The following is a 6350-nucleotide window of genomic DNA, read 5'->3' as shown; positions in this document are numbered from 1 at the left end:
TATCATCTAGTTCTATCCCAGGGAAGAGGGCTGTTGCCTACACAGACGACAAGACACAAAACACTCAACTGTGCAAAACACGCATAAGGACATCAGTCAGGAGGAACAAGGTAAAGTGTTTTTTCTTCTTCACCATGGTCATGTAGTTTCACTCCAAGCACTGTCATATGAAATAACTGTGGAAACGACCTCCCCAACATTTTGGGTTGTTGCATTTTGCTTCAATGAATTTTAACCTTTTCTTTTAGACATTAAGAGGAAGGACACATTCACCCTTGGTAGAGATTCAGTTGTTCTATGAGATGTCAAGGTGAGAATTAACCACTTCAGGGATAAGTCAATCCACATAACTGAAAAAGGGGCAATGAACAGGATATGGGGATTTTGCTAGTTATAAAGTACAATAATCATCATTACATGATCTAAGACTACTGAAGTATAAGCTGTGTCCCTGACTGATTAATTAGCAAATTCATCTTTGTAGAGTGCAGCTACTATCTATTCAGTGGCATTTCCTTAAAACAATTGTATTCCCACATCTGAATATGGAGTGAGATCATGTAGAGAATGTTGGACTTGTAATAACTAATTGAAGGATAATAATAATCAACGAAAGTGCTTAAAAGTATCAACAAATGCCTTCAAAGTACTTGACACGTACTTTACTTTCAAAAGTGAAACATAATTAATGCTTACGTAAGATTTCTCTTGACTTCTCAGGAGTATACTAACTCCAAGGACAAGTAACATCACAAACCATTATTTAAGTGCTGATGTTGGAGCTGCAATACTACTACCAAGACAAAAAATGATACAGGTAACACTGCTTTCAGATTTCTAAGAATTGCTAAAATAGTATGTTTACAGAGCATTCAGAGTTGAGAATATGACAAGTTCCTACCATCTCAAACACTGCCAATCTAGAACAAAAAGAAAGTACTTGAACGCCTGCAGTAATCGAACACAAACCAGAACATATCAGTGCATGACAAGGAAATGTAGTCACAAAATGATTCTGCCCTTTCAAGTCCCAAAAAGGACCGAGGAACTTACCGGAGGCGATACCTGGATTTCAAACAGAGTACAATGTAGCCACTGTAGGGGAGAAGATCACAGAGAGCTCTTCTCAGATTGCTCAGAGTCAGCCCCAGCACCCTGTCCTGACTGAAGCAGACAAAGTGGTCAAACAGGTAGGTAGAAATGAGTAAGGAACAGAGAGTATGGTTATTCTTGCATTGTTTTGTTCGTCTGTCAAAGAAAAGAGTGCTTCTGACTTTTGTCAATGTTCATCTTTATTTTAGGAGAAGAACAAACGGTGGTATCACACTTTGCTCAAGTGTATGATACCATGTGTGTACAGCAGACATCACCAAAGGAACAGGAGACACCTGAGTAGAGAACAAGAACATGAAAAGACTGATGAAAAAAAGCACCAGGAGAAATCCATTGAATATGCATAATCTCGTCCAGTATTTCAATGAAAAGTTTCAGTGTTGTTTTTAGTGTCGTCGTATTGCATACATTTAAAACAATGTGTCTTGTTTAATGAACAATTTCATTTACTTTAGTAAAAAGTGTTGTTTACTGTAGTCCTAGCATGGATGCAATTGTTAGAAAAAACTTGAATGAAAAACTGAATGTTTCATACAATATGGGTTTGTGTTAACCCACACACCTAAGTGAAATGTTTGATTACGTTTACAAGACATAACACATAGTTCAGTTGAGTGTGAAAGGGAACAACAGAGAAAGTCACAAACAAAACATTTGTGAAGGACTTGATGAATGTTTTTTCTTTAGAAATGACAAAAAATAAAGAATTTTTCAACAAGATGTCTTTCTATAGCGAGTTTCATTTGAGATAGTCTTTTCTTAGAAGTGCAAGAGTGGTATTCCCTACAACTTATTCCCCAATTTGATCATTCTCAGAAATTAGGAGACGGAAACCACACCTACTGTAATATTAGACCTTGTAACAAGGCAACTAGGTTTCAATGGCTTAAAAGGTGCAGAAAGAGGCTCATGTATAATGACCTCCAGTGTCCCACAGGTTTCCCAAATCATTTCTTAGAGTATGGAAAAAGAGGAAATAAAGTGTCTACAGAAAGCGTATACCCCCTTGAACTTTGTTCAGTTTGTTGCGCAAGTGCCAGAGTTTCATGCAATTAAATGAGGACCTCTTTCTCACACCACATATGTTATACTTTCAAAGGGAAAAAAGGAAATATTACAATTGTATACATTTTCACCCACATGTTAATATTTGGTAGAAGCCCTTTTCACAGCAATTTCAGCTGTGAGTCTGTTGGTAATGGGCTCCACCACCTCTGAACCAACAAGATTTGATAATATTTGAGAATTTCAGAAGTCTGTCTGGTTTAGCTGAAGAATCAGCTAAGGTAAGTTTCAGGAAGAGCATCTGATTTCTTTCAATAAAGCAGAACAGAGAAAAAACACACAATACAAAATCATGAGAATTTGTATCCATATGACACTTTGACTCGAATACTTTTATCAGACCTACACAGAGTATATACTGTACACACTTTTTCAGCCCAGGTTTATACATTTGATACATTTGGAACTGCCATTTGTAGGTGTTTTTGTGTCTTAGCTCAACACTGTGAAACCTGTAGTTACAAACATGGAGGATGAAGACATGAAGACATATATTGTACCTCTGACCGGCCTACCTTCCAAGAGGTGAAAGATGAAACTTTTCCTTTATCGTCAACTCAGTGAATGTCTTTAAACTTTCGAAAACTGTAACAAAGAATAAGTTAAAAAACTTATTTTCATTGGACCCACAGAAAAGTCAAAGTTGTCCATAGAAATGCCCGTCTAAATCAGAAATCTACAGCACAAAGGCAGTGGCCTTTCGGGACATAAAAATGAAATCAGACTTTACTCAGACGATTTGCCCTTGGTCACGGACATCTTGCTATCAGTCACTACAAAGATGTTTTCTCTCGTGCCATGGCTTGCCTGACTTGCTTCTTCTGCTGGATGGCTTCTGGTCGCTGGTCAGGATCGACAGCCAGCATGTCCTGGAGCAGTGTCCTTAGCTCCGTGCTTATGGCTCTATTTACTTTCAGGGGGATGTGGAACTGCAGCCAGGGGTTCTCATCCAGGGCCTCTCCAACAGGCCCTGACAGACATATGCTCCTGTATCGGAAACACACTTTAGTTCAATTCTAAAATATTTCTCATAGGACTGAAGGAACCTTTGCCTGTTAAGAGTTAACAATTAGGTCCTCAAGAACTGTTTTACAGTTTTCTCAACTCCTGGCTGGCCAAGGTCTCTTTAAGGTCTCTTAAGTGGAGGTGTAACTCATGTATCCTACATGTGATTTAGCAACATGAAAGGGAATAGCTTCTTATCGGATTATGGTCTTGGTTAACTGCCTAAGGCTGACCTAAGTGCCTAACTTTCTGACTTTCTTTATACCTTATATGTTAAGAAGCTTCTTCTGACCAATCAGAAATGTATGCTTTATGTATGAACATTTTGCTCATCAAAGTGAGTGAGAGACAAGGTTAACAGAAATTAGCCACGGCAGTAAATGACAGCATATTTTTGGGTTCTTAAATGGTCTCTACCTGGCACACCTGCAGTGCAAACTGACACACACTGTTTAGAGAAACAGCTACTCTATTACTAATATTAATGAAACATTTCTGATTCTATGGAACAAAAACAAACAGTAAAACTAAAACACAGATCTCTTAGCTTCCTATTTCATGAACCAGATGACTGAATGACCAAGCCTAACTAGTAGCCAGAACCCCAGTTAACCCTCCGTAACACAAACACAAAGTTTAACCACACGACAGGAACTCTTTCAAACTGAGTGAAAATCATAAATGGATCCATAACTTTACATCAATTTACTATGTTGTGCCAATACCTGCATTTACATTTAGAACGAATGATGTCATAGAACCAGCATCACACCAGTTCCAGGTGTCTCCAAGGAGACAACAGAACTTCAGTTGTGTTTGCTAAAATACACACTTTGAAACATACTGTAACACTTAGTTAACATGTCTGGTTTAGTTGAAGAATTGGCTAAGGTAAGTTTCAGGGTTAATGGTGGGATGGCACCTGTGCTTTTTTCCCCCAACCGCTAGAATATGATTCGCACCAAACCCAAAAGAAATACTGCACAGTTCAGGAACTTCATCAACCTAGCAACTGTAAAATAAGCTTACAAACAACTGAATTGAAATGCCAAAAAGTTCAGAGAAAGGCACAAACTATGTTTACTTGGGGTTTACAAAATTAAAGCTAACTAAAACTGTAATGATAAACAATCATGCTGCCAATGGACAGAGAAATATCATGCTTTTTGAATAATGTATTATTGGTTACATAGGAACCCAGTATAAGGGAATCCCTTGCGATCCTGTCTGCAGAGATAAAGGTAAGTATTGTTTTCTCTTTAGCTCTGTCACTCCAAGAAATATAATGAACATAAATATATTTGCCAATCTTTTCATAGTAATCCAAACAACTCTGCGTGTATCTGACATTTGTAATATTTATCTACCGCAGTATAACTCTTCTGGCAAGGCGATTGGTATTGTACCTTGAAAGAAAACTGATTGGAAATGTCATGTACTCTATGGTTTCTATTGATGTCAAGTGGCAAATGTTGACTGGTGATGTTATGTGAATCTTAGGAAATGGTCATTTTTCAATCGAGTCTATGTTTCTCAGAATTTGAGACAGAGAGGTCAATCTCTGCAATCCGAGCTGAGGGCATTTCTTGGAATGGAAAGGTAAGAGCAACTTGTTCTTTGATATTCTCTTAAGACTCTTCGCCAGATTTAACGATGAAAAATGTAAATAATAATAACAAACATTATTTTATATAGTGCCTTGAAAGGTGGCTTCTTTACAGAATGACAAAACCAACTACAATAAATAACACACAAGATATGCATGATGACAATACACAGTTAAAGGAGACAGTAGATGGTCATTGTCAGTGTATTCTGAAGGTAGTTTTCCAATTTTTTGGAACGGGGTAAAAGAGGCCACCTCTACTAGAATCTTTGTCCTAACCAAAAATGTAACAAAGTATAATAATAATATTAAAAATAATAATAATAAACTTTATCTATAGAGCACCTTTCATACAAATAGTGCTTTGGTGCTTTAAAAACCAAGCGTAAAAATAAAATATTAAAATTGAGAGATATACTTTCAGTTGTAAAGGAAAATACAGCAATCCAGTAAAGCAACATACATGTCAATTAAATAAATAAAAATTAGGAAAGTCGTAATAAAATAAGAACAATTAAAGAGAATTAAAAAAAGAAACAGAAATAGAAAGAACAAAGAACCACTTTAACTAAAAGCAACATTTTCAAATGTTTTTTAAAACAATGTACCGAGCTTGACTGCCTAATAAAAAGTGGAAGTGAGTTTCATAATTTAGAAGCATAAAAACAAAAAGCAGCCTCTCCACTCTTTCTGCATTTCACATGTGGTATTTGCAGTAGGCCAGTATGTGCAGATCTCAGGTCACGTATAGGAACATAGGAAGACAGACATTCAGGAAGGTACAGACATGCTAGGTCGCTTAAAGCTTAAAAATCAAGTAAAATAACTTTCAAATTTATCCTAGATAATACAGGTGAAAAGTGAAGTTTTTTCAAAATAGGAATGATATTCTCTTTCTTGTATTGGTTAGGATCTGTGCTACTGCATTTCGAACAAGTAGTAAGGGATTTATTGTTTTCTTGGGAAGCCCACAAAACAGAGCATTATAATCATATCCACATCAATGTGAGCAATGGAGAAGTCAAATTAACGTGTCTAAATATCATCTAGTTCTATCCCAGGGAAGAGGGCTGTTGCCTACACAGACGACAAGACACAAAACACTCAACTGTGCAAAACACGCATAAGGACATCAGTCAGGAGGAACAAGGTAAAGTGTTTTTTCTTCTTCACCATGGTCATGTAGTTTCACTCCAAGCACTGTCATATGAAATAACTGTGGAAACGACCTCCCCAACATTTTGGGTTGTTGCATTTTGCTTCAATGAATTTTAACCTTTTCTTTTAGACATTAAGAGGAAGGACACATTCACCCTTGGTAGAGATTTAGTTGTTCTATGAGATGTCAAGGTGAGAATTAACCACTTCAGGGATAAGTCAATCCACATAACTGAAAAGGGGGCAATGAACAGGATATGGGGATTTTGCTAGTTATAAAGTACAATAATCATCATTACATGATCTAAGACTACTGAAGTATAAGCTGTGTCCCTGACTGATTAATTAGCAAATTCATCTTTGTAGAGTGCAGCTACTATCTATTCAGTGGCATTTCCTTAAA

The sequence above is a fragment of the Lepisosteus oculatus genome, unplaced genomic scaffold (assembly GCF_040954835.1).
Source record: "Lepisosteus oculatus isolate fLepOcu1 unplaced genomic scaffold, fLepOcu1.hap2 HAP2_SCAFFOLD_56, whole genome shotgun sequence".
Taxonomy (NCBI): Eukaryota; Metazoa; Chordata; class Actinopteri; order Semionotiformes; family Lepisosteidae; genus Lepisosteus; species Lepisosteus oculatus.
This window is presented reverse-complemented; position numbering follows the sequence as displayed.